General features: G+C 41.0%; 1 protein-coding gene across 2 annotated transcripts in view; it reads left to right on the top strand.

The window, feature by feature from the left end:
- Positions 1-25,924, top strand: part of RAD52 (RAD52 homolog, DNA repair protein) — an 82,742-nt gene that overhangs the window by 26,648 nt on the left and 30,170 nt on the right. The window contains exon 2 of one of the 2 annotated variants that reach the window (XM_005664105.3): positions 22,956-23,092. The exons of the other annotated variant lie outside the window; for it this stretch is intronic. The gene's annotated coding sequence lies outside the window, so the exon portion shown is untranslated. The remainder of the gene's footprint in view (positions 1-22,955; positions 23,093-25,924) is intronic. 2 annotated transcript variants of the gene reach the window in all.

Below are 25,924 nucleotides of genomic sequence, written 5' to 3'. Positions count from 1 at the left end.
GGCTGTCACGGCATCTTTTACTGCACGTATTCTTCTCATACCGTGTCCACTGCTCTCCCACTGAGAGGTGAGGCTGTTTTCTCCTTGGATCTGGGTCTCCTTGTGGCAAAGGTAGATGTTACACAACTTCTAAACCAGGTCAAAAAAAAACAACGACGCCCTCCTGCTGATCTGGAACGCTGGCTCATAGAACTCAGTCCCAGGCCTTACCATGGAAAGACCCAAGTGGAAAGCTTAGGTCCCTGCCCCGACCATTCTGAAGGCCAGTACTGCCCTGCCAGCCAGGGGAAAAGCCATCTGGCAGCCCACGGAGGCCACAGGAGCAGAGCTGAAGCTGCCTTGCTGAGCACTGACTCAAACAAGACTCGTGAGCAATGTACATGATGTTTCCCACCCCAACAAATATTTATAACAAAGGAGGAAATGAATCTGGATAAGACCCATTTTTGCCAATGTCTACACCAAAATGGTAATTCTTAATAAGTAAAAAGTTTATTCCCGGAGTTCCTGTTATGGCTCAGAAGAAACAAATGTGACTAGCATAGATGAGGACACAGGCTCGATCCCTGGTCTTGCTCAGCGGGTTAAGGATCCCACATTACTGTGGCTGTGGTGTAGGATGGCAGCTACAGATCTGATTTGACCCCTAGCCTGGGAACCTCCATATGCTGTGGGTGCAGCCATAAAAAAGACCAAAAAAATTTAAAAATAATTTTTTTTTTTTGCTTTTTTTTTAGGGTTGCCCCCATGGCAACTTCAGAGCTATAGCCACTGGCCTATACCTCAGCTCATGGCAATGCAGGGTCCTTAACCCACTGAGCGAGGCCATGGATCGAAGCTGCATCCTCATGGATACTAGTCAGATTTGTTCCCACTGCACCACAACAGGAACTCCAAAAAAATTTTTTTTAAGTTTATTTCCTTCTTCAGATTCTTTTAATTCTTCGATTTCAACAATGTTATCTGCTCATTAACCTCTGAAATATACGTTGTTTTATCTTTTATTGAGACTTGAAGGTATTTGCCAAAATGAGGACTTTTGTCTGCATGAAATTCCTATGCTTTTCTCCTTTTACCAGATGGCTTAATGAAAGGAATAGAATTGACAATATTAGATAGTAAGCTGTATGCTTTACACATTAACTCATTTAATCCTCCTGCAACTATGACTAGTAGGTATTATTTATTTCCATTTGAAGAAAAAGGAAACTGAGGAGTTCCAGCTGTGGTGCAATGGGATTGGCCATGTCTTGGGAGCACTGGGATGCAGTTTGATCCCCAGCTTAGGGCACAGTACATTGGGGATCTGGTGTTGCCACAGCTGTGGCTTAGGTCACACTGTGGCTCAGATCTAATCCCTGGTCCAGGCACTCCATGTGCCACAGGGAGGGCAAAAAAGAAAAAGGAACCTGAGGTTCAGAGGCTTAAGGCAAGATGCTCAAGTTTTAGAGCTGCCTAAATCCAAAATTCATGCTCTTGATATAATTTCAGTCTTTATCTCTCTAAGATGAAAATCCAGTGATCTTATAGGAATTATTGTTATAGAAGAATCTGGCTTCAAATTTTGGTTTTTCTTTTGGTGGTGCCCTTGGCATGTGGAAGTTTCCAGGCCAGGGATCAAACCCCCACCAGAGCAGGGACACAACCTGCTGCAGTGATAGTGTTGGATCCTTAACTACTGAACCACAAGGGAGCTCCTTGCCTCACATTTAAATACTGTATCAGAATGTGCTTAGATATGCATAACAGAAAGCCAATGAACAGGGTTTTCATCCAGAATGATATTTATTGCTAATAAGACGTTTGGAAATAGCAGATTCCAGAATCTACACTGTTACTCTAATCTGGACTTTCTACATAATTTGTGTCGCCCAGTGCAAAGGGAGACTGCAAGGCCCTCATTAAACATTATTAGTAAGCTCAGGACAGTGCCAATAGAGTATTATACCAAATGCAGAGTTATTCATCCTGAGCACTGAGGCCTGTGAAGCCGAACCTGGTTCCAGTGACTTCAGGACTCTGGGTCGCCATCTGCACTTTTCTTGTTCTTTCCCATTTGGACATAAGATAACTGAGATGGTGCCAAGCTGAAGTGGACGGACAGAAAGTTCCCAGGAGACGTCCAATTGCATTATGTTAACCAGAACCAAGTCTCATGGTCACTTCTCATTCCACAGAGTCAGGGAAGATGAGTATCAGGCAAAGGGAAATTGAATAGCTACAACAGACTAAGACAATAAAGATCAGCCCCTAAAAACCAAATTAGGGTCTGTTATCCAAGATGGAGGGTTAGGTACCAGCCAGCAGGCAAGCAATCACACTGTCTTCTACAAATACCTTTTCAAAGTGTCAGAATACACCAAATTTTTTTGTATCCCAGGGTCCAGCCAAACTGAACACAGTCCTAACTTCTTGCCCTACATTTTTACCTACACTTTTTCCCCTACTTGCAAGTCACCACTCATGTAACTTTGTGTGTGTCTAAATCTTACCAATACTTCAATCTGTTGACAATGTTATTTCTGTTATGAAATATTATCTGGTTCTTCAATAGGGTGCAATTGTTCCCTTAAGGAACTTTAACTTTAAATTTTAATTATTAGGTATGTTTATCCTATCAGCTCTATAGTAACTATTGTTTTGTCTGCTGGGAGAGCAGATAGGTGAAATATGGTGGCAGTTCTACCAAGTAGACATGATGGATTAGATAACACACTGTACTAATTTCCAAAGCCACTATAACAGGTTACCACAAATTCAGTGGCTTAAAACAACAGAAGCCCAAAGTCAGGTTATTGCATGGCCACTCTCCCTCCAAAGTCTATAGTAGAGGATTTTTCTTTGCTTCTTGAGCTTCTGGTAGTGACAGTTCTTCTTTGGCTTGTGCCATCATAACTGGAGTCTCTGCTTCTGGCTTCACATGACTGTCCCCTCTGAGTCTCTGTTTTCTTTTTTTTAAGGACACCAGTTGTATTGAGTATGACCTCATCTAAGCTAGCTTGATTACATTTTCAAAGACTGTATTTCCAATTAAGGTCACACAGTCACAGGTACAGGGGGTCAGGATGTCAACATATCTTTTTAGGGGACACAATTCAATACACAAACATCAACAGAAACAATCTTTAAAAAATGGTGCTCAGCAAAAAAAAGACAAAACAGAATGAGATGTTATATTAAATAATATTTCGATAACTTTAAAATACACATATTCAGGACTTCACCTGCGACTCAGTGGGTTAGAGATCCAGGGCTGTCACTGTTGGCTTGGGTCACTGATGTGATGTGGGTTCCATCCCAGCCTAGGAATTTCTACATGCTGCAGGCTCAGCCAAAAGAGAAAATACACATACCTCCAAAATTATATATCAAAATTGTAGTATACATCTAAAGCAGTTCTTAGAAGGAAATTCATAGTGTTAAATGCTTATGTTAAAAAAAAAAGGCTTAAAATCAAATGCCTAAGTTCTACCATAAGAAATTAGAAAAAGGAATTGTAAATTAAACCTAAAGTAAGCAGAAGAAAGGAAATGATAACAGTGAAAATAATGCAATTTTAAAATGGAAAAATATTTATAATAATTAGTAAAACCATGAGCTGACTCTTTGAAAGATCAATAAATTGACAAACCTTTATGTAGACAAATCAAGAAAAAAAGAGAGAACACAGGAGTTCCCGTCATGACTCAGTAGAAACGAATATGACTAGTATCCATGAGTACGCATGTTTGATCCCTGGCTTTTCTCAGTGGGTTAAGGATGCAGCATTGCTGTGAGCTGTGGTGTAGATCACAGACTCGGCTCAGATCCAAGTTGCTGTGGCTGTGGCGTAGGCCAACAGCTACAACTCTGATTCAACCCCTATCCTGGGAACCTCCATATGCCACAGGTATACAAGACAAAAAATAAAAATAAAAAGAGAAGACACAAATTACCAAAATCAGGAGAAAGGAGACATCATTACAGATACAGACTTAAAAATGGTGATTAGGAAATACTACGAACAACTTTATACCAATAAATTAAACAAATTTAAATTTATATAAAATGAAAAAATTTCTTGGAAGGCAAACCTACAAACACTCACTCAAGAATAAATAAGGAGTTCTCATCATGGCACAGCAGAAACAAATCTGACTAGGAACCATGAGGTTTCAGGTTTGATCCCTGGCCTCACTCAGTGGGTTAAGGATCCTGCGTTGCTCTTAGCTATGGATTAGGCAGGCAGCTGTAGCTCAGATTCAACCCCTAGCCTGGAAACTTCCATATGTCATGGGTGCTGCCCCAAAAAACAAAACAAACAAACAAACAAAAAAAAAAGGAATAAGTAAAGCAACATTTCTATTTCTCTAAAAGCAATTAAATTTGTAGTTCAGGAGATCCTGTGTGGCTCTGTAGTACCAAACCCTACTAGTATCCATGAAGACACAGGTTCTATCCCTGGCCCAATCAGTGGGTTAAGGATCTGTACGTCTTAGACGCGGTTCAGACCCTGAGTTGCTGTGGCTGTGGTGTAGGCTGACAGACAGCTCTGATTGACCCCAGGCCTGGGAGCCTCCATATGCCATGGATGCAGCCCTAAAAAGACAACAACAAAAACTTATAGTTTAAAACCTCCCAGAAAGAATATTCTAGGCCCAGATGATTTCACTAGTGAATTCTACCAAACATTTAATAATGAAATACTATCAACTCTATATAAGCCTTTTCAGAACATCAAAGAGGAGGGAATATTTCCCAGAGAACATTATGAAACTAAATTTAACCTGATACCAAAAGTAGACAAATATAAGAAAAGAAAAATACATATCAGTATCTCTCATGAATATACAGTCAAAAATCTCTAACAAATTTTAGCAAAACAAATCTGGCAATACAAAAACCATCATGGCCAAGTGAGTTTTTCCCCTGGGATGCTAAATGATACAACCTTGGAAAATCAGTCAATGTAATTCATGTTAACAAACTAAAAAAGAAAAAATTGGGGAGTTCCCGTCGTGGCTCAGCAGTAACGAATTTGACTAGCATCCATGAGGATGCAGGTTTGATCCCTGGCCTCACTCAGTGGGTTAAGGATCTGGCATTGCCTTGAGCTGTGGTGTAGTTTGAAGACATGGCTCAGATCTGGTGTTGGTGTAGCTGTGGCATAGGACAGCAGCTACAGCTCCAACTCAACCCCTAGCCTGGGAACCTCCATATGCTGTGGGTGTGGCCCCCAAAAAAGTATATGATCGTCTTAATATCTGCAAAGCATTTAACAGAATTCAACATTAATTCATGATTAAAACTCTTAGCAAAGTAGAAGGGAACTTTCTCAATCTGATAAGTTTAACTGATTTATTTTGATATACACCTGAAACTAACACAACTTTATAAGTCAACTACACACCAATAAAATTTATGTTTAAAAAAGATGATAAAAATATGATAAAGTTCATCTATTAATGAAAAATAATCTACATATAATTTCACATTTAATGATGAAAGACTAAATGCTTTTCCTCTAAGACTGGGAAAATTTTAAGTATGTCTGCTCTTACCAACACTCAACAGTCTAGTGAGAATCCTAGCCAGTGTTAGAAGACCAAACAAAAAAGCACACTGGGAGTTCCCATGGTGGGGCAGTAGTAATGAACACTAGTATCCATGAAGATGTAGGTTCTATTGCTGGTCTCGCTCAATGGGTTAAGGATCCAGCATTGCTGAGAGCTGTGGTGTAGGTCACATGTGGCTCAGATCCCATGTTGTTGTGGCCAGCAGCTGCAGCTCTGATTCGACCCCTAGCCTGGGAACCTCCATATGCCCCGGGAGCAGCCCTAAAAAGACAAAAAAAAAAAAAAAAAAAAAAAAGCACAATGATTGAAAAAGAAGGCATGAAATAGTCTTTATTCACAGATGTAAGATGATTTTCTTTGTTGAAAATCTTAAAGACTACAAAAAGCTACCAATAAATGTTTAACAAGGGCATAGGAAAAAAATTCAATTACAACATGTAGATTGGTAGCAAACAATTGGAAACTAAAAAAAAAATGCCATTTCAATAATATCAAAAATATGAAATATCAGGAATAAATTTAACAAGCTGCAAATATTGCTGAAAGAAATTAAAGAATACCAAATAAATGGAGAAATACACAATATTTTTGAAACAGATGACTCAATATTGTTAAGATATCAATTCTTGGCGTTCCCATCATGGCTTAGTGGTTAACAAACCCGACTAATACCCATGAGGATGCAGATTCAATCTCTGATCTTTCTCAGTGGGTTAAGGATCTGGCATTGCTGTAAGCTGTGGTGTAGGTCGCACACACGACTCAGATCCAGCATTGCTGTGACTGTGGTGTAGGCCGGCGGCTACAGCTCCGATTAGACCCCTAGCCTGGGAACCTCCAAATGCCATGGGAGCGGCCCTAAAAAGACAAAAGACAAAAAAAAAAAAAAAAAAAAAAAAGAAAAAAAAGATATCAATTCTTCCTCAAATAGATCTATAGATTCAACATAATCCAAAAAGAAGTTCCAGTAGGATTTTTGTAGAAATTTACAAGCTTACCCTAAAATGTATATGCAAATGCAAAGGACCTAGGATAGGCAAAACTATTTTGAAAAAGAACAAAGCTGGATTTTCCGCTCTAACACAACAGGATCTGTGGCATCTCTAGAGCCCAGGGACACAGGTTCCATACCCAGCCCAATACAGTGCGTTAAAAATCTGGCAAGGCTGCAGATGTGGCATAGATTGCAACTATTGCTTGGATCTGATTCCTGGCCTGGGAACTCTAGATGCCTCAGGGTGGCCAAAAGAGAAAAAAAAAAAAAAAAAAACGACAAAGTGGTGGAATCTAAGCTACATATTTCAGGACTTATTACAAAGCTAAGTATCAAGACAGTGTGATATTGCTATAAAGATAAGCATGTAGATCAATAGAACAGAATAGAAAATCCAGAAATATGTTCTCAAGTATTTGGTCGATTATTTTGTTTGGTTTGGTTCTTTTAAACAAAGGTACTAAGGCAATTCTATGGGGAAAAGGATAATCTAGTCAATAAATGTGCTAGAACAATTAAATATCTATATTCAAATAAAGAATCCTGACATTTACCTCATACCATATACAAAAATTAACTTGAGGAGTTTCCGTCATGGTGCAGCGGAAATGAATCCGACCAGGGACGATGAGGTTGAGGGTTTGATCCCTGGCCTCACTCCGTGGGTTAAGGATCCAGCGTTGCCATGAGCTGTGGTGTAGTTTGCAGATGTGGCTCGGATCTGGCATTGCTGTGGCTATGGCTTAGGCCATCAGCTGTAGCTCTGATTGGACCCCCTAGCCTGGGAATCTCCATATGCTGTGTGTGTGGTCCTAAAAGGGAAAAAAAAAAAAAAAAAAAGTTAACTTGAAAAGCACCATAAGGACCATAGGAGCTAACACTAAAAGAGTTCTTGAAGAAAACAGGAGGAAATTTTTCTGACATTGAGTTAACCAAAGATTTAAAAAACAGACATAAAAAACCCAAACTATTAGGCATTCCCTGGTAGCTCAGCAGATTAAGGATCTAGCATTGTCACTGCTGTGGCTCAGGTTGCTGCTGTGGCATGGGTTCAGTCCCTGGCCCCAGAACTTCCATATGCCATGAGCATGGCAAAAAAAAAAATTTAAAATGATGTTGGGGGAGTTCCTATTGTGGTGAAGTGGAAACAAATCTGACTAGCATCCATGAGGATGCAGGTTCGATCCCAGGCCTTGCTCAGTGGGTTAAGGATCCAGTGTTGCTGTGTGTGCTGTGGTATAGGTCACAGACACAGCTTGAATCCTGTGTTGCTGTGGCTATGGCTGTGGTTGGCAGCTATAGTTCTGACTTGACCCCTAGCCTGTGTGGGCCCTAAAAAGCAAAAAATAAAAATTAAAAATAAATTTAAAATTAAAAAAAAATGATGTTGGGCATCATCAAAATTTAAAACTGTTGTTCTTCAGGAGTTCCCATCATGGCTCAGTGGAAATGAATCTGACTAGCATCCATGAGGACGCAGGTTTGATCCATGGCCTTGCTCAGTGGGTTAAAGATCTGGCGTTGCCAGGAGTTGTGGTGTAGACTGCAGACCCGGCTCAGATCCTGCGTTCTGTGGCTGTGGTGTAGGCCAGCAGCTGTGGTTCCAATTCGACCCCTAGCCTGGGAACCTATATATGCTGCACGTGCGGCCCTAAAAAGACAAAAAATAAAGAAATAAAATAAAACTGTTGTTCTTCAGTGGACACTGTTAAAAAAATAAAAGGCAAAGCATGGTTTAGGAGAAAATATTTTCAAAACACATGCTGGACCAAGGAGTTGTATCCAGAATGTATAAAGAACACTTACAACTCACTAATAAGAAAACAATCCCAGAGTTCCTTTGTGGTGCAGCTGGTTAAGGATTTGGCGATTTTCAGCAGCTTGGGTCACTGCTGCAGCCTGGGTTTGATACTTGGCCAGGGAGCTTTCTGCCTACCATGGGCATGGCCAAAAACAAACAAACAAACAAATAAATTGGAATTTGAGATTTAAAAAAAGACAATCTGATTTTTAAAAATATGAACAAATAATTTTCCAGACATTTCACCACAGAATATGTGAGGATGTCAAATAGGCACATGAAAAGATGACCATCATCATTAAATATTAGGGAAAAACAAGTTAAAACCACAGTAAGACACAACCAAGTAACTACATCCCTACTAGAATGGCTAATAGTAAAAAGATTTATAATATCTGTTGTTTATAAGAATGTAATAAGAGAAATAGCCATACATGCCTAGCAGGAAAATAAAATAATACAGCCATTTTGGAAAAGTAGTTTCACAATTTCTTATAAAGCTATCCCTCAACACAGGCATTCATTCCATTCCTAGGTACTTAGCCAAGATAAAAGAAAAACATGTCTACACAAACACTTGTTCTGGAAAGTTTGTGGCAGCTATATTTTTATAATAGTCAACTGGTAAATAGATAAACAGATTGTGATACATCCATACAATGGAATATGAAATACTGCTCAGTACTGTAAAGGAACAAATTCTTTTTTTTTTCTTTCTTATCTTTTTTAGGGCTGCACCTGTGGCATATGGAAGTTCCCAGGCTAGGAGTCAAATCAGAGCTGCAGCTGCCAGCCTACACCACAGCCACAGCAATGCCAGATCCGAGCCATATCTGCAATCCATGCCACAGCTTGAGGTGACACTGGATCCCTAACCCTCAGAGCGAGGCCAGGGATCAAATCCCCATCCTCATAGATAACTAGTCTGATTCTTAACCCACTGAGCCACAATGAGAACGCTAGGAATAAACTCTTGATACACGCGGTAACATGACTGCATCTCAAAAACGTGTTGAGTAGAGTTCCCGTAGTGGCTCAGTGGTTAACGAATCCAACTAGGAACCGTGAGGTTTCGGGTTCAGTCCCTGGCCTTGCTCAGTGGGTTAAGGACCCTGCCGTGAGCTGTGGTGTAGGTTGCAGATGTGGTTTGGATCCTGTGTTGCTGTGGCTGTGGTGTAGGCCGTCGGCTATAGCTCTGATTGGACCCTAGCCTGGGAACCTCCATGTGCTTCGGGAGCGGCCCTAGAAAAAACAAAAAGACAAAAACAAAAAACAAACAAAAAAATAAGAGTGAGTGAAGGTAGCCAGACACAAAAGACTACATAATTGCATTAATATTAAATTATAAAAAGAGGAAAACTGTAGTGATAAAAACTGATTAATAGTTACCAGTGACTGGAAGGTGAAAGAGGAGTATAAGGAAAATTTTCAGAGTGAGTGATGCCTGCAAAGGGAAGTTTTGTGGTGATACAAATTTTCTGTTTTGATTGTGACTGTGGTTACACAGTTGTGTATAATTTGTCAAACCTCACTGAAACTAACATTTTATTTTATTTTATTATTTTTTATGGCCACAACCATGGCACATGGAAGTTCCTGGGCCAAGGATTAAATCCAAGGCGCAGCTGTGACCTATGTTGCATCTTCAGCAACGCTGAATCCTTAATCCACTGCACTGGGTGAGGAACAAACCCAGCCTCCGCATCAACTGGAGCCACTACCGTCAGATTCTTAACCCACTGTGCCACAGCGGGACTCCTGAAACTAACTTTTTTTTTTTTTTTTTTTTTTTTGTCTTTTTGCCTTTGCTAGGGCCACTCCCTCGGCACATGGAGGTTCCCAGGTCAGGGGTCCAATCGGAGCTGTAGCTGCCAGCCTACACCACAGCCACAGCAACACGGGATCCGAGCCGCATCTGCAACCTACACCACAGCTCACGGCAATGCCAAATCCTTTAATCCACTGAGCAAGGCCAGGGATCGAACCCGAAACCCCATGGTTCCTAGTCAGATTTATTAACCACTGAGCCACGATGGGAGCTCCCTGAAACTAACATTTTAAACTGGCAAATTTTCTTGTATGCAAATTATACCTCAATAAAATTAAGAAAATTAAAAATACAGAATTTGCAAGAATTTACCAAAAAAGAGTTGTACATTAAACACATCAAAATGATTGCTGGGGTAGAGGAGGGAAATGAGGGTGGTTTATGGAGATTAAAGGAAATAAACAATTAAGTATCAACAAAAGAGGAGCCTTACACAGACCAGTGCTGTTAATGTATGACTAACATATCATACTGTATGATTAACTCAACCTTCTATATCCACGGTTAAGAGAAAGAAAAAGAAAGAGAAAAAAAAAACAAAAAAACATTTCTTAGAGACAGCCGAAATACTTTTTGCAGCCATTTTTTTTTTTCTTTTGATCTTTTTAGGGCTGAACCTGTGGCATATGGAGGTTCCCAGGCTAGGATTCAAATCAGAGCTGTAGCCACTGGCCTACACCACAGCCACAGCAACACCAGATTAGAGCCTCGTCTTCAACCTACACCACAGCTCGAAGCAATACTGGATCCTTAACCACTAAGCAAGGCCAGGGGTCGAAACTGCGTCCTCAAGGATGCTAGTCAGATTTGTTTCTGTTGAGCCATGACAGGAACTCCTTGGCAGGCACTTTAGATGCATAACTAAAATCTGTTCTGGCCTGCTTCCTGACCTCATGCAGGATGGTAATATGCTTGGAGGGAAATACTCAGCTTCCAATGTAGGTGTCCATGTGACCTTGTTTTGGCCACTGCAAGGTAAGTTTCTACAAAATCTTCTAAAAATTGTCAGACTCAGCTCACATGTCCTTTGCCTTTTTACTGGCTGGAACGTGGGTATGAGGCTGAGGTGGGACGGTCACGCCATGATCAGGAAGCACACATGCAGTGAAAGCCACGTTAAGATGTGTTCCAAAAGAGTGAAGGAGCCTGAAGCATTAACTACTTTGTGAGGCTCCTGTACCAGCTTTAGACTAGACCTCTAGACTGCTTATTATGTGAGAAAAATCTACTTCCATTTGGTTAAGCCATTGTAGTGGGGTTTCTGGTGCACATAAACAAATGCAATCCTAGTCACTATAATAGCTGTGACTAACATTTCAATGACACAAATCAACTCTTTTTGAGATATAATTGAAGTATAACATCACCTAAATTTAAGGTGTACCCAGTGCTGCTGGTTTGATACACTTGTATATTACAGTAGGATTACCACTGGAACATTAGCTAACACCTCCATCGCATAATTATCATTTCTTTTTTGTGGTGAGAATATTTAAGATTTAGTCTCTTAGGAGTTCCTGCTGTAGTGCAGCAGGATAGGGATCTGGTGTTGTCTCTGTAGCAGCTTGGGTCACCACTGAGGCTCTGGTTCAATCCCAAGAACTTTCAAATGTCACAAGTGCAGCCAAAAACAAAGACTGAGTCTCTTAGCAACTATAACCACATGCTGTGTATTGAAGCCCCAGAATGTATTCATCTTCTAATTGCAGGGGTTTTTAAAAAAGTTTTATTGAGGTATAGTTGATTTACAGTGTTGTAATAATTTCTACTGTACAATAAGGTGGTTCAGTAAAAAATATACACACATCCATTCTTTTTCAGATTCTTTTCCCATATAGATTATCACAGAATATTGGATACAGTTCTCTGTGCTATACACCAGATCCCAATTGGCCAACCATTCTGTATATCACCGTGTGCATATGCCAGTCCCAAACCCCAATCTGTCTTCCCTGTAACCTGTCCCCTTTGGTAACCATAAGTTTGTTTTTAAAGTCTGTGAGTCTGTTTCTGTTCTGCAAATAAATTCATTTGTATCCTTTTTTTTTAACCACATAAGTGATATCATATGATGTTTGTCTTTGACTGATTTACTTCATTTAGTATGATAATCTTTAGGTCCATCCATGTTGTTGCAAATGGCATTACTTCATGCTTTTTTATGGCTGAGTAATATTCCATTATATATTTTATATATATATATATATACATATACACCCCATTTTATATATATATATATACCCCACATCTTCTTTATCCATTCATCTGACAATGGACATTTAGGTTGTTTCCATGTCTTGGCAATTGTGTATGTTCAACTGCGCTGAACATGGCGGTGCCTTTATCTTTTCGAATTATAATTTTCTCAGATATATGCCCAGAAGTAGGACTGCTGGATCATATGATAGTTCTGTTTTTTAAGGAAACTCCATAGTGATTGCACTGTCTTACATTCACACCAACAGTGTAGGAGGGTTTCCTTTTCTTCACAATCTCTCTAGCGTTAACTATTTATAGACTTTTTGATGATGGCCATTCTGACTGTGTAAGAGGATACCTCATCTTCGTTTTGATTTGCATTTCTCTAGTAATTAGCAATGTTGAGATTCTTTTTTTTTTTTTTGCCATCTGTATTCTTCTCTAGAGAAATGTCTATTTAGATGGTCTGCTCTAATTGGAGGTTTTACCCTCCAGTCCTTGGTAACCACCATGCTACTCTTATCTATGAATTTGGGTTTTAAATTTTTAAATTTTTAATTTCATTTTTTTTTTTGGCCATGCCCAGGGCTTGCAGAAATTACCAGCCCAGGGATCAAATTTGTGCCACAGCAGTGACATCTCCAGATTCTTAACCCACTAGGCCATCAGGGAACTCCAATGAATTCAGGTTTTTTAGATTCCACAGATAAGTGACATCACACAGTATTTGTCTTTCTCTGACTTATCTCACTTAGCATAATGCCCTCAAGGTCTATCCATATTATTGCAAATGACAGGGTTTTTTCTTTTTTATGGCTAAATATTATTCCATTTATATACATATATGTATACATATCTATCACATCTTTATCCATTCATCCTTGAATGGACACTTTGGTTGTTTATAGATCTTGGCTGTTGTAGCTAATGCTGAAGAAAATATGGGAGTGAAGGTACTGTTTTCACAAGCTGTTTTCATGAACTTTGGATATGTATTCAGAAATGGAGATGCTGGATAATATGATACTTCTATTTTTAATTTTTTGGGGAAATTCCATACTGTTTTCCAGAGTGGCTGCACCACTTTACATTCCCACCAGCAGTGCACAAAAGTTCCCTTTCTTCCACACCCTCACCAATACTTGTTGTTACTTTTTTTCGGTATAATATCCATTCTGACAAGTGTGAAGTGATATCTCATTGTGGTTTTGATTTTCATTTCCTTGGTAATTAGAAATGTTGATCATCTGTTCATGTACCTGATAGTTATCTGTATGTCTTTGTTAGAGAAATGTCTATTCAGTTCTCTGCCAGTTTTTTGTTTTGTTTTGTTTTGTTTTTGTCTTTTTGCCATTTCTTGGGCTGCTCCCGGGGCATATGGAGGTTCCCAGGCTAGGGGTCGAATCAGAGCTGTAGCTGCCAGTCTACGCCAGAGCCACAGCAACGCAGGATCCAAGCTGTGTCTGCAACCTACACCACAGCTCACGGCAATGCCAGATCGTTAACCCACTGAGCAAGGGCAGGGATGGAACCCGCAACCTCATGGTTCCTAGTTGGATTTGTTAACCACTGTGCCATGATGGGAACTCCCAGTTCTCTGCCAGTTTTTAATTAGATCATTTGGTTTTTCCCCTTCTATTGAGTTGAGTTCTTTGTAATTTTGGCAGAAATATGGTGTACAAATATTTTCTTCCAGGAGTTCCCGTCATGCCTCAGTGGAAAGGAATATGACTAGCATCCATGAGGACACAGGTTCCATCCCTGGCCTCGTTCAGTGGGTTAAGGATCCAGTGTTTCCGTGAGCTGTGGTGTAGGTTGCAGACTTGGCTGGGATCCTGAGTTGCTGTGGCTGTGGCATAGGCCAGCAGCTACAGCTCCTATTCGACCCCTAGCCTGGGAACCTCCATATGCCTCGGGAATGGCCCTCAAAAAAGACCAAAAAAATTTGTTTTTTTCTTCCATTCTATAGGTTACCTCTTCATTTTTTTATTGTTTCTTTCGCTGCTCAGAAGCTTTTAAGTTTGATGTAGTCCCACTTGTTTATTTTTGCTTTTATTGCTTGTGCTTTTGGAAGCTGATTCTTTTAAATGAAATGTAAAAACTAAGGCATTAAAGGAAAAATTTATGAGGGCTGTTTTTAAGACTCTGGACAGAGAGAGATAAAAATACCTACATTAAGTCATTTCCAAAACCCCATTCCCCAACTCACACAACAGGCATTTATGGGTCTCCTGCTCTGTGCCTAGCACCATACAAGATTCCTACCAGGAATTCAGTCTTAAGGAGGATACAAACAAGCAAACAGATCAATCACAGTACAACACAGTGAAAGCCTTATATAGATAAGGAATATGTCAACGAGAAAGACTGAAATGATACCAGGCACAGAGCCCAGATTCTTGTAGATTTCCTTCAGAACTTAAACAGTGGTGCCCAAATATTCTTTCTGCCATTGATATGCAAATTATTTCTTCCAACCTTTCCTCAGCTCAAGAACAGTCCAGTACAATGAACTCTGACATGGCAACAAAGGGAGAACAGCTAGTTCCGGACAATCAATTGAATTCTGCAGGAATTCCCAGATCACATTGAGGGCACTCATGTCAACCTAATCTACTTAACGTATTATGGTGTAAAACAAGAGTGGCAAAATAAGTTGTATTACTGCGTCTACTTTTTGGTAGAAATATTAGTGAGTTGTGAAAGGACCAAATTATAGTCATTCTGAGATGAAAGGAAACATCCCAGGTGACCCAACACTACATATATATTACTTAGTGCCAGAATGAATAAATAAGGACAACTACCTAATATGTGACACAGATCAGCTCAACTATAGATTCAAACATAAGAAATTGCTGATATTCAACCAATTTTGACCTTAAAAAAAGACTATTTCTGGAGTTCCCGTCGTGGCTCAGTGGTTAACGAATCTGACTAGGAACCATGAGGTTGTGGGTTTGATCCCTGGCCTTGCTCAGTGGATTAAGGATTTGGCATTGCCGTGAGCTGTGGTGTAGGTTGCAGATGCGGCTCGGATCCCGTGTTGCTGTGGCTGTGGTGTAGGCTGGCGGCTATGGCTCTGATTGGACCCCTAGCCTGGGAACTTCCATATGCCAAGGCTGCAGCCCTAAAAAAGCAATATATAAATAAATAAACTTAAGCACAGACTGTGTGCCAGCTTACATAGTTCAGTCAACTAGCACAGCATCCTGGTTCAGCTGTGGGATGATACAGGACAAGAAAACCAGTTCTCATACCCAGAGCATTTCTGAGTTGCTACTTAATTTTTTAAAAATTAATTTATTTTTCATTCCTGTTGTAGCTCAGTGGGTAACGAACCTGACTAGTATCCAAGAGGATGTGGGTTCGATCCCTGGCCTCACTCAGTGGGTTAAGGATCCCACATTGCCGTGAGCTGTGGTATAGGTCACAGACTCAGCTTGGATCTGGCATTGGCTGTGGTGTAGGCCGGCAGCTGTAGCTCCAATTCCGGGCCCTGGCCTGGGAATTTCCATGTGCTGCACATGTGGCCCTAAAAAACAAACAAACAAAAAATTATTTTTTGGCCATGTCCCTGGCATGTGGAAGTTCCCAGGCCAGGGATCAAACCCACACTGCAACTGTGGCAAAGCCAGATCCTTAACCCACTGTACGGCAAGGGAACTTCCCTCAGTTATTATTTTTAATCATGAGATTCCAGTGTTGGAAAGAGACTGGGAAGGGGAGTTCCCATAGTGACTCAGTGGTTAATGAACCCAACTAGTATCCACAAGGACTCGGGTTTGATCCCTGGCCTCATTCAGTGGGTTAAGGATCCAGCCTTGCCATGAGCCGTGGTGTAGATTGCAGATGCGGCTCGGATCCCTCATTGCTGTGGCTGTGGTGTAGGCTGGCAGCTGCAGCTCTGATTTGACCCCCAGCCTGGGAACGTCCATATGCTATAGGTGCGGCCCTAAAAAAAGACGTGCACACACACACACACAAGCAGTAAATAAATAAATTTTTAAAAATAAAAAAAGGATATTCCTTCTAAGATTTTGAAAAATATTAAAAGAGATGATCTTTTAACCTATTTTAAGTAGTGCTAAACAGAGTTCCCATTGTGGCTCAGTGGTTAACGGATCCGACTAGGAGCCATGAGGTTGTGGGTTCGATCCCTGGCCTTTCTCAGTGGGTTAAGGATCTGGTGTTGCCATGAGCTGTGGTGTAGGTTGCAGAAATGGCTCAGATCCAGCATTGCTGTGGCTGTGGCATAGTCCAGCGGCTACAGCTCCAATTAGACCCCTAGCCTGGGAAACTCCATATGTCGCAGGAGTGGCCCTAGAAATGGCAAAAAAAAAAAAAAAAAAAAAAAAAAAAGACAAAAAGACAAAAAAATAAATAAATAAACCAACAACAACAACAAAAAAAAGTAGTGCTAAACATAAAAATAGAAGAGAGAAGTAGAGGTAGAGACTTATATGCTGTTAATTAAGAGAAAAAACAACACAACAAAACCCCCACAAGTGACTAAAATTACTGTGCAAAAAGCATAACAATTCAATAAACTTTAGGAGTTCCCTAGTGGCCTATCAGGTAAGGATCTGGTGTTGTTACTGCTATGGTTCAGGTTACTGCTATGACATGGATTTGATCCCTGGCCTGAGAACTTCTACATGCCATGGGTGTGGACAAATAAATACTTTCTTGCTGAAAAATGTTAACCATTATCTGAAGCTTCAGCAAGTTGTGAACATTTTCCTGGTAGAGGGTCTTGTTTCAATGTTGATGGCTACTGACTGGCCAGGGTGGTGGTTGTTGAAGCTTGGGGTGGCTGTGGCAGTTTATTAAAATAAGACAAGAATGATTGCTGCATTGATTGACTTTTCCTTTTGTGAACAATTTCTCTATAGCATACAATGATGTTTGAAAGCATTTTATCCAGAGCAGAACTTCTTTCAAAATTGGAGTCAGTCCCCTCAAACCCCGCTATTGCTTTGTCAACTAAGTTTATGTAACTTCCTAAATCCTTTGCTGTCATTTCAACAATCTTCACAGCATCTTGACCAGGACAAGATTCTGTCTCAAGGAAACATTTACTTTGCTCATTCCTAAGAAGCAGCTCCCATCTGTTCAGATTTTGTCATGAGATTGCAACAATTCTGTCCCGTCTTTAGGCTTCACTTTTCCTGGTTCTTTTACTATTTCCACTACATCTGCAGTTACTTCCTCCACTGAAGTCTTGAACCTCTTAAGGCCGTCCATGAAGGTTGGAATCAACTTCTTGCAAATTCTCATTAAGGTTGATATTTTGCCTTTTTCTATGAATTACAAATGCTCTTCTTTTTTTGTTGGGAGGAGATGCACCCATGGCATATGGAAGTTCCTGGGCCAGGGATTGAACCCACACCACCGTGATAACCAGAACCACAACAGTGACATCACTGATCCTTAACCTACTGAGCCACCAGGGAACTCCAGAAATGTATTTCTTAAGTACTAAGACTTGAAAGTCAGAATTACCTTGATCCTTGGGCTATAAGAGTGGACACTGTGTTAGCCAACAGGAAAACAACATGAATTTCATTTCTCTCCATTGGAGCTCTTGGGTGGCCAAGTTCATTGTCAATGAGTAGCAATATTTGGAAGGAATCTCTTTTCCTAAACTGTAGATCTCACAGTGGGATGAAAGTATTCAGTACACCATATTATAAACAGACTTTGGAGTTCCCATTTTAATTCAGCAGGTTAAGAACCTAACGTAGTATCCATGAGGATGTGGGTTTGATCCCTGGCCTCACTCAGTAGGTTAAGGAGCCAGTGTTGCTACAAGCTGTGGTGTAGGTTTCAGATTCGGCTCAGATCCAGTATTTCTGTGGCTGTGGTATAGGCTTCAGCTGTAGCTCTGATTCAACCCCTGGACTGGGAACTCCACATGCTGCAAGTGTAGCCATTAAAAACAAACAAGAAAAGAAAAAAACAGATGTGCTATTATCTAGGCTATGTTTTTTCATTTTTAGCTTAGGCAGACTAGATTTATCATAATTCTTAAGGGCCCTTTGATGTTCAGATGGTAAATGACCTTTGGCTTCAACTTAAAGTCACCAGTGGCATTAGCTCTAACAAGAGGGTCACCCTGTCCTTTGAAGCTTTAAAGCCAGGCATTGCCTTCTCCTCTGTAGCTATTAAAGTCCTAGGTGACATCTTCTTCCAACAGAAGGCTGTTTCACCTGTACTGAAAATCTGCGGTTTAGTGCAGCCACCTTCATGAATTACCTTGGCCGGATCTTCGAACTTGCTTCAGCCTCCATCAGCGCTAGCCACTTCCTCTTGCACTTTGAAGTTTCGTTCAAAGTGAAGTGAACCAACCTCTGCTAGCTCCAGACTTTTCTTCGGCAACTTCTTTGTCTCTCTCAGTCTCCATAGAATTGAAGAGAGTTAGACCTTTCTCTGGATGATTATGGGAATGGTGCGGTTGGTTTGATCTCTTCTACAGACCAATAAGACTTTCTCCTTCTCAGCAATAAGGCTGTTTCACTTTCATATTATTCATGTGTTCCCTGGACTAGCACTTTCAATTCCCTTTAGGAACATTTCCTTTGCATTCCCAACTTGGCGAACTCTTCGGTGCAAGAAGCCAAGATTTTGGCCTATCTTGGCTTTTGAGATGACTTTCTCACTAAAATTAATCATTTCTAGCTTTCGATTTAAAATAAGAGTGCGAGGAGCTCTCTCCTGGTGCAGTAAGTTAAGGATCTGGCATTGTCACTGCAGTGGCTTGGGTGATTGCTGTGGCGCAGATTCAAGCCCTGGCCTGGGAACTTCCATGTGCTTTGGACATAGCCAAAAAAATAAATAAGAGTGTGACTCTTCCTTTCACTTGAATACTTAGAGGCCATTGTAGGGTTCGTACTTGTGTCTCTCCCTCAAGGAGAGGGAGAGAGACAAGGACTGGTGCGAGAGTGGAGCAGTCAGAACATGTTTGACGTTTAAGTGTTATATGAAGCACTGCATTATGTCCCAAAACAATTGCAATGGCAACAGCAAAGATCACTGATCACAGATTGCCATTCCAAATAAAATAGTAATGAAAAATTTTGAAATATGGCAAGAATTACCAAATGTTACGCAGAGACATAAAATGTAATAGCAAATGCTGTTGGAAAAATGCTGTTGGACTTGCTCAATGAAGGTAGCCACAAACTTCAATTAAAAAACTGCAAAAAAGCAGTATCTGGAGTTCCCATCATGGCTTAGTGGTTAACAAACCCGACTAGTATCCATGAGGATGTAGGTTCGATCCCTGGCCTCACTCAGTGGGTTAAGGATCCGTGGCATAGGCAGACTCAGCTTTGATGTGGCATTACTGTGGCTGTGGCATAGGCTGGTGGCTACAGCTCCGATTGGACCTCTAGCCTGGGAACCTCCATATACTGTGGGTGTGGCCCTTAAAAAAAAAAAGACCAAAAAAAAGCATCTACTACAGAGTGTAATAAAATGACAAGCAATAAAACAAGTAGTTCCTTGCACAGACTTTTGCAAGAACTCTAGTAAGAGTTTGATAAATATTTGTTGGATGAATGCAATACGACCAGTTCCCTTATTATTTGGGAAAATAAAATTAAAACCCTGTCTTGTGAAAGAGGCATTCAATTTGTTCTGTGTGGCCCAAAGTATCAAGAAATTCCAAATTCTGATACAGAAACACCTTCTTTCAGTTACAGTTATCTAAGAATAGATTCGCTGACTTGGAAGATGAGGTTTCTACCAGCAAAAATGGGGTGACTATTGAAGATGCATAGAATAGACTCCTATTCAGGTCTGAAAGTTTCTTTGTGGCAAAGGCAATAACTCTGAAGACAGATCATCTTAGTTCAAAGTCTGGCTGAGCCACTTAGTACCCAGGTGGTTTTCGGCAAACCACTAAATCTCTTTGTGCCAGGTTCTGTGTCTGCAAAGTGGAGATAATTTCTTTGACTCTAAAATACATTTTTTTTTTTTATTGGTTGCACCCAACGCATATATAAGTACCTGGCTAGGAATTGAATCCGAGCCACAGCTGCTACCTACGCCACAGCTGCATCAGTGCAGGATCCTTTAACCCACTGGGTTGGGCCAGAGATTGAACCCATGCCTCCACAGTGACTTGAACCGCTGCAGTCGGATTTTCAACCCACTGCACCACAGCAGGTTCTCCTAAGATACAGTTATTTTAGTTTAACATTTCTGAAATCAGGATGCTTATTACAATTATTGGCAGCCAGATGGCAGTTGTGACATAATTGTCAGTTCATGTTGTTCACACTAGAAATGAGCTATGTGCAATCCTAGTACCACGTGTATTGAGTTTTGACTTTCTTTTATAAAATGTCTTTCAACAGATTGCAGCACAGATCAGCATTGAAAAATAAACATTTTTTGTGTATGCAAAAAGACAAGAAAATGGCAGTGGAGTGTAAATTTCAGATTAGTGAACAATATTTACTTTTTGTGTGTGTGTGTCTTTTCTGGGGCCACACCCAAGGCATATGGAGGTTCCCAGGCTAGGGGTCTAATCAGAGCTGTAGGACCAGTGCCACAGCAACCCAAAACCTCATGGTTCCTAGTCGGATTCTTTCACCCCTGAGCCATGATGGGAACTCCTTTTTTTTCCTTTTTTTAAGGGCCGTACCGGAAGCATATGGAAATTCCCAGGAGAGGAGCTGAATTGGAGCTACAGCTGCAGGCCTACACCACAGCCACAGCAACACCTGATCCGAGCTGCGTCTGTGACCTACACCACAGCTTACTGCAACACCAGATCCTTAACCCCCTGAGCAAGTCTAGGGATTGAACCTGAGCCCTCGTGGATCCTAGCTGGGTTCATTACCACTGAGCCACAGCAGGAACTCCTTTACTGTTGATTACAAGGTTTTTTTTTCTTTCTTAATGGTAAATAAAATAATGTTAGGTCTTGAACTCAACAGTGTCTTAAATTCAGTGAATCTGGTATTTCACCAGTTAACTTATAAGGTTATTTTAAAGGTTATAAGAATAAATGATTTAATTTTTATCTGTCAACTACTTAGAAAAAGGCCTGGCACAAAGTTAGTATCATGTGGCGTTCCCTTCGTGGCTCAGTGGTTAACAAACCCCACTAGAATCCATGAAGATGTGGGTTCCATCCCTGACCTCACTCAGTGGGTTAAGGATCCTGAGTTGCTGTGAGCTGTGGTGTAGGTCACAGACATGGCTTGGATCCCACGTGGCTGTGGCTGTGGCTGTGGTGTAGGCTGGAGGCTACAATTTCGATTTGACCCCTAGCCTGGGAACTCCATACACCAAGGGTGCGACCCTAAAAAAGGCAAAAAAAAAAAAAAGTTAGCACCATGTAAGTACTGTTGTTATTTTATTTTTGTATACTTAGTCACCATTGATTTCAACAGTTGCACTTTTTTTTTTTTTTTTTGTCTCTTTGCCATTTCTTGGCCTGCTCCCGTGGCATATGGAGGTTCCCAGGCTAGGGGCCAATCGGAGCTATAGCCGCCAGCCTACGCCAGAGCCACAGCAATGCGGGATCCGAGCCGTGTCTGCAACCTACACCACAGCTCAAGGCAACGCCGGATCCTTAACCCACTGAGCAAAGCCAGGGATCAAACCCGCAACCTCATGGTTCCTAGTCAGATTCGTTAACCACTGCGCCACGACGGGAACTCCAACAGTTGCACCCTCTTGTCTAGCATCTGATGGGGTGTCATAAGTCGTAAGGTTAAGGAGATTGCAAAAGGAAAAGTAGGGGGTTTCTCCAAGGTGAAAATATAGCCTTGGAAATTCAGAATTGATGCCATTAAAGAAGAGGAAACCCTGTCACAGTACAGGAAGTTCTTGTAGAACCAGGCTCTTTAAACTCTTCTCAGTGAGACTGAATGCAAATGAAAAGACTCTGGAAAGGAAAAAATCAAGGTTATGGTGGCAGCACCGGCCTTCTCTCTTCCTTACTTTTAACAGTTTCTCTGCTGACCCACATGTCCATCCTGCCAAGTTCCGTCTGGCAGGAGTTCCACAATTTGTAGAGAAATCACGTATAAATGACTCACTTTCATTCTAAATGCCAACAAATTCTGCAGCAACAGGAAGAGGGCCGGTGCTTTTCCAAACTTTCTTGCTGCCACTGTCTCAAATCCAGCAAAAGAAACCTTTTTCCCGGGAGTAGATTAGTTAGAAAAGACGCTTTGCACTGAAGCTGAGTGGTTCTGATCCCAGCTGGCTCCATCTCTGGAAAAATGCAATATGGAGATTTCCCCTTGACCACTGCTACTTGTGTTCTCAAAGCCTCTTCCTTACTTGTTAAGAAACATCAGACGTATAGGAACTCAAGGGCTGACAATGTACACTGCTTGGGCTGAGATTCACGCCTGTATATTAAAGTCTCCTAGTGTGTCAGCTCCTGCTTTTCAACAAACTGGAGTTAGCCAGTCATCTATTAAAATTTTACTTGTCTTATTCCAAACACTAAGTTCACTCCCGCCATAATTTCAAACAATGGGGGAGGAGCACTAGGATGCGGGGAAAGAATCCAGAGGCCAGGGAGACATCCCGCCCTCTCTCTCCATCCAGAACACCATTGGGCTGCAGAAATGAAGGATCGGTAAGCTCTGAAAATACTTTAGATTGCTACCCAGTCTTCCTCAGACCCCTCCTCTCTGGCTTGGAGAGCATCAAGACTCAGTCATCACAGCGGGCTGACAACCCAGGTGAGAAAGATCGATTTTCAGTATGGCTGGTTTAAGTGTGTGCTTGAAGGCAGTCACAAAAGCAAGCAGCAGCACTGGAAGAGAGCAGAATTTGCACAGCTCATTGTGTGTGTGCCCTATTCTATGAAATAATGCCCTTGTTATGAGGTATGATTCAGCCTGATCTGTCTCTACCACAAAGACTCATGCCTGGGATAACGTGTAATGATAGAATCCTGGAGCATCTCAGAAGGAAGGCATTTGATATACACCAGGTGTTTAATATTGCAAATTCATTGTGAGGAAACTTGCAGAAGTTTCAAGGCTGTCAATCTGCTTTGGAGGTGGTATTGAAAGTGTGTACCAGGAGAAGAAAAAAACGCCTCTGCTGCCAGGTAAACAATATATTCTTTATGATTATAAAGAATAATACCTGGAGTTCCCATTGTAGTGCAGCAAAAACGAATCAGACTAGTATCCATGAGGATTTGGGTTTGATCCCTGGCCTCACTCAGTGGGTTAAGGATCCAGTGCTTTGTGAATTGTGGTGTAGGTTGCAGATGTGGCTCAGATCCCATGTTGCTGTGGCTGTGGTGTTGGCTAGCTGCTGTAGCTCTGATTTGACCCCTAGCCTGGGAACTTTCATATGCTGCAGGCGTGGTCCTAAAAAGCTAAAAAAAAAAAAAGAGTAATACCTGCTTATTATGGGAGGGTTACAGAAATGTGTTAATTTATAGAAAAAAATAAAGTCACCTATGTTCCCATCACCCTGAAAAATTTGATGCTTCCTTTTCATTTAAAAAATTAATATACAAAATTAGTATCATATTGCATTTAAGCTATTTTTTAAACTTTTCACTTGGAAATAGTTGCACACTTAAAAAATAATAAAAGTTGCTGGAGTTCCCCTTGTGGCTCAGACGAATGACTAGTATCCATGAGGATGCAGATTTGATCCCTGGCCTCACTCAGTGGGTTTAGAACTGGCATTGCTGTGCGCCGTGGTGTAATTCAAAGATGAGGCTTGGATTTGGCGTTGCTGTGGCTGTGGCGTAGGCCAGTGGCCACAGCTCCAATTAGACCCCTATCCTGGGAACCTCCATATGCTGGGGGTACAGCCCTAAAAAGCTAAATTAATAAATAAATAAAAATAAGTTTGCAAAAATAAAAATAGCATGGGGAATGCCCGTTTTCTCTTTACCCAGACATGGCTTATAGTTACTCCATCTGCTTTATCTTTTTTTTTTCTTTTTTGGTAGCCCGCAGCATATGGAGCTTCCCGGTCAGGGATCAGAACTGAGCCACAGCTGTGACCTAAACTGCAGCTGCTGCAATGCCGGATCCCCGCCCGACACACTATGCTGGCTGGGGCATTGAACCTTCGTCTCAATGCTCCCAAGAGGTCGTCAATCCCTGTCTCACAGCAGGAACTCCGTCTGCTTTATCTTTTATCTTTATCTATCAATCACCTATTATTAAAAGGTGAGTTTTAGCCATCATGGCTCTTTTACCCCTAAATACTTCAGTGTGTATTTTCTAAGGATAAGGATTTTTCTCCTCCAACATAACCAGCGTTGTCAGGTTTATAAATTCCTAAATTTACATTGATTTAAGGATTTAACCTATCATCCATATTCCAATGTGATTAATTGAACCCAAAGTGTCCTTTATGACATTGTCCCCTCCAGCACAGGATCAAGTCTAGGGTCAGGTACTACATTTGGTTATCAAATCTCTTTAGCTTCCCTGATCTGGGACATTTTCATAGCCTTTATTTTTTCTGGGACAGAGGTTTTAAAGGCAGCAGCATCTACCACCTCTGCCCCTAACATGTACTTTTCCCCTGTAACTGAATGTTCCTTATTCTGCATTTGTCTGATGTTTTCTGTGACCAGACTGAGATTACGTGTTCTTTGATGGAGCATGGCTTAGGTGATGCTGTGTCCTCATGGGGTGTCGCACGGAGACAGTATCTTGTTACCCTTCATTGGTGATATTAGTGATCACCGAGGCAAGGTTTGCCCCATTTCTCTGCTGCACCATTATTGATTTTCCCTTCCTCCTTTACAGCTTATGTCTATAGGGAGACAATTTAGATCATGCAAATATTCTGCCCATCATCAAAATTTTCCCTTAAATTCAGCATCCACTGATGGATGATGCTTGCCTGATTCAAGCTTTACCAAGCAATGATTTTCCAACTCCAGCACTTCCTCAACATTTGCCAGCTGGTCCTTGTCATTCTGCTGTTACACGAAATCTCCATTTCCCTCATGTACATATTTTATATGTATATGTGCAAATATATGTGTGTGTGTGTATATATATATATATACATGCTATATATATAGTTGTGACAATAATCCCTCTCAATACAATCTTCCGCATGTCCCCCAAGTCAGATATTTTATCAGCACATTTCCCCACTGTAGACATTCCATCAGGAGCCCTTCTTCCTCTTCTCCACTCCAGACCCATGGTCATCCGGCCACTGCATAGTATAGCTGCCATAACTTTCACTTCTTATCATCTAAGGAATTCCATGGCCTTTCTTCTATGTTGGATCCCATTTCCTGAATCCTGTGCCTTCCTCTTTTTCAGTCTCCTTTTACGTTTTGAAGAGACATTCTTCTCCAACCTTCTGAGAAAAGGTAGGCAACAAGTTAATTTTCTGCAGAATATCTGTCTAAAATATATTTACTTTTTCTCTCACTTTATTGATAATTTGGATATTGAATTCTAGGTTAGAATTTAATTCCCCTCAGAATCTTTTTTTGTTTGTTTGTCTTTTTAGGGCCGTACCCAAGGCATGTGGAAGTTCCCAGGCTAGGGGTCGAATCGGAGCTGTCACAG

The sequence above is a fragment of the Sus scrofa genome, chromosome 5 (assembly GCF_000003025.6).
Source record: "Sus scrofa isolate TJ Tabasco breed Duroc chromosome 5, Sscrofa11.1, whole genome shotgun sequence".
Classification (NCBI taxonomy): Eukaryota; Metazoa; Chordata; class Mammalia; order Artiodactyla; family Suidae; genus Sus; species Sus scrofa.
The sequence above is the reverse complement of the archived record's forward strand: the minus strand, read 5'-3'. Positions and strand labels throughout refer to the sequence as shown.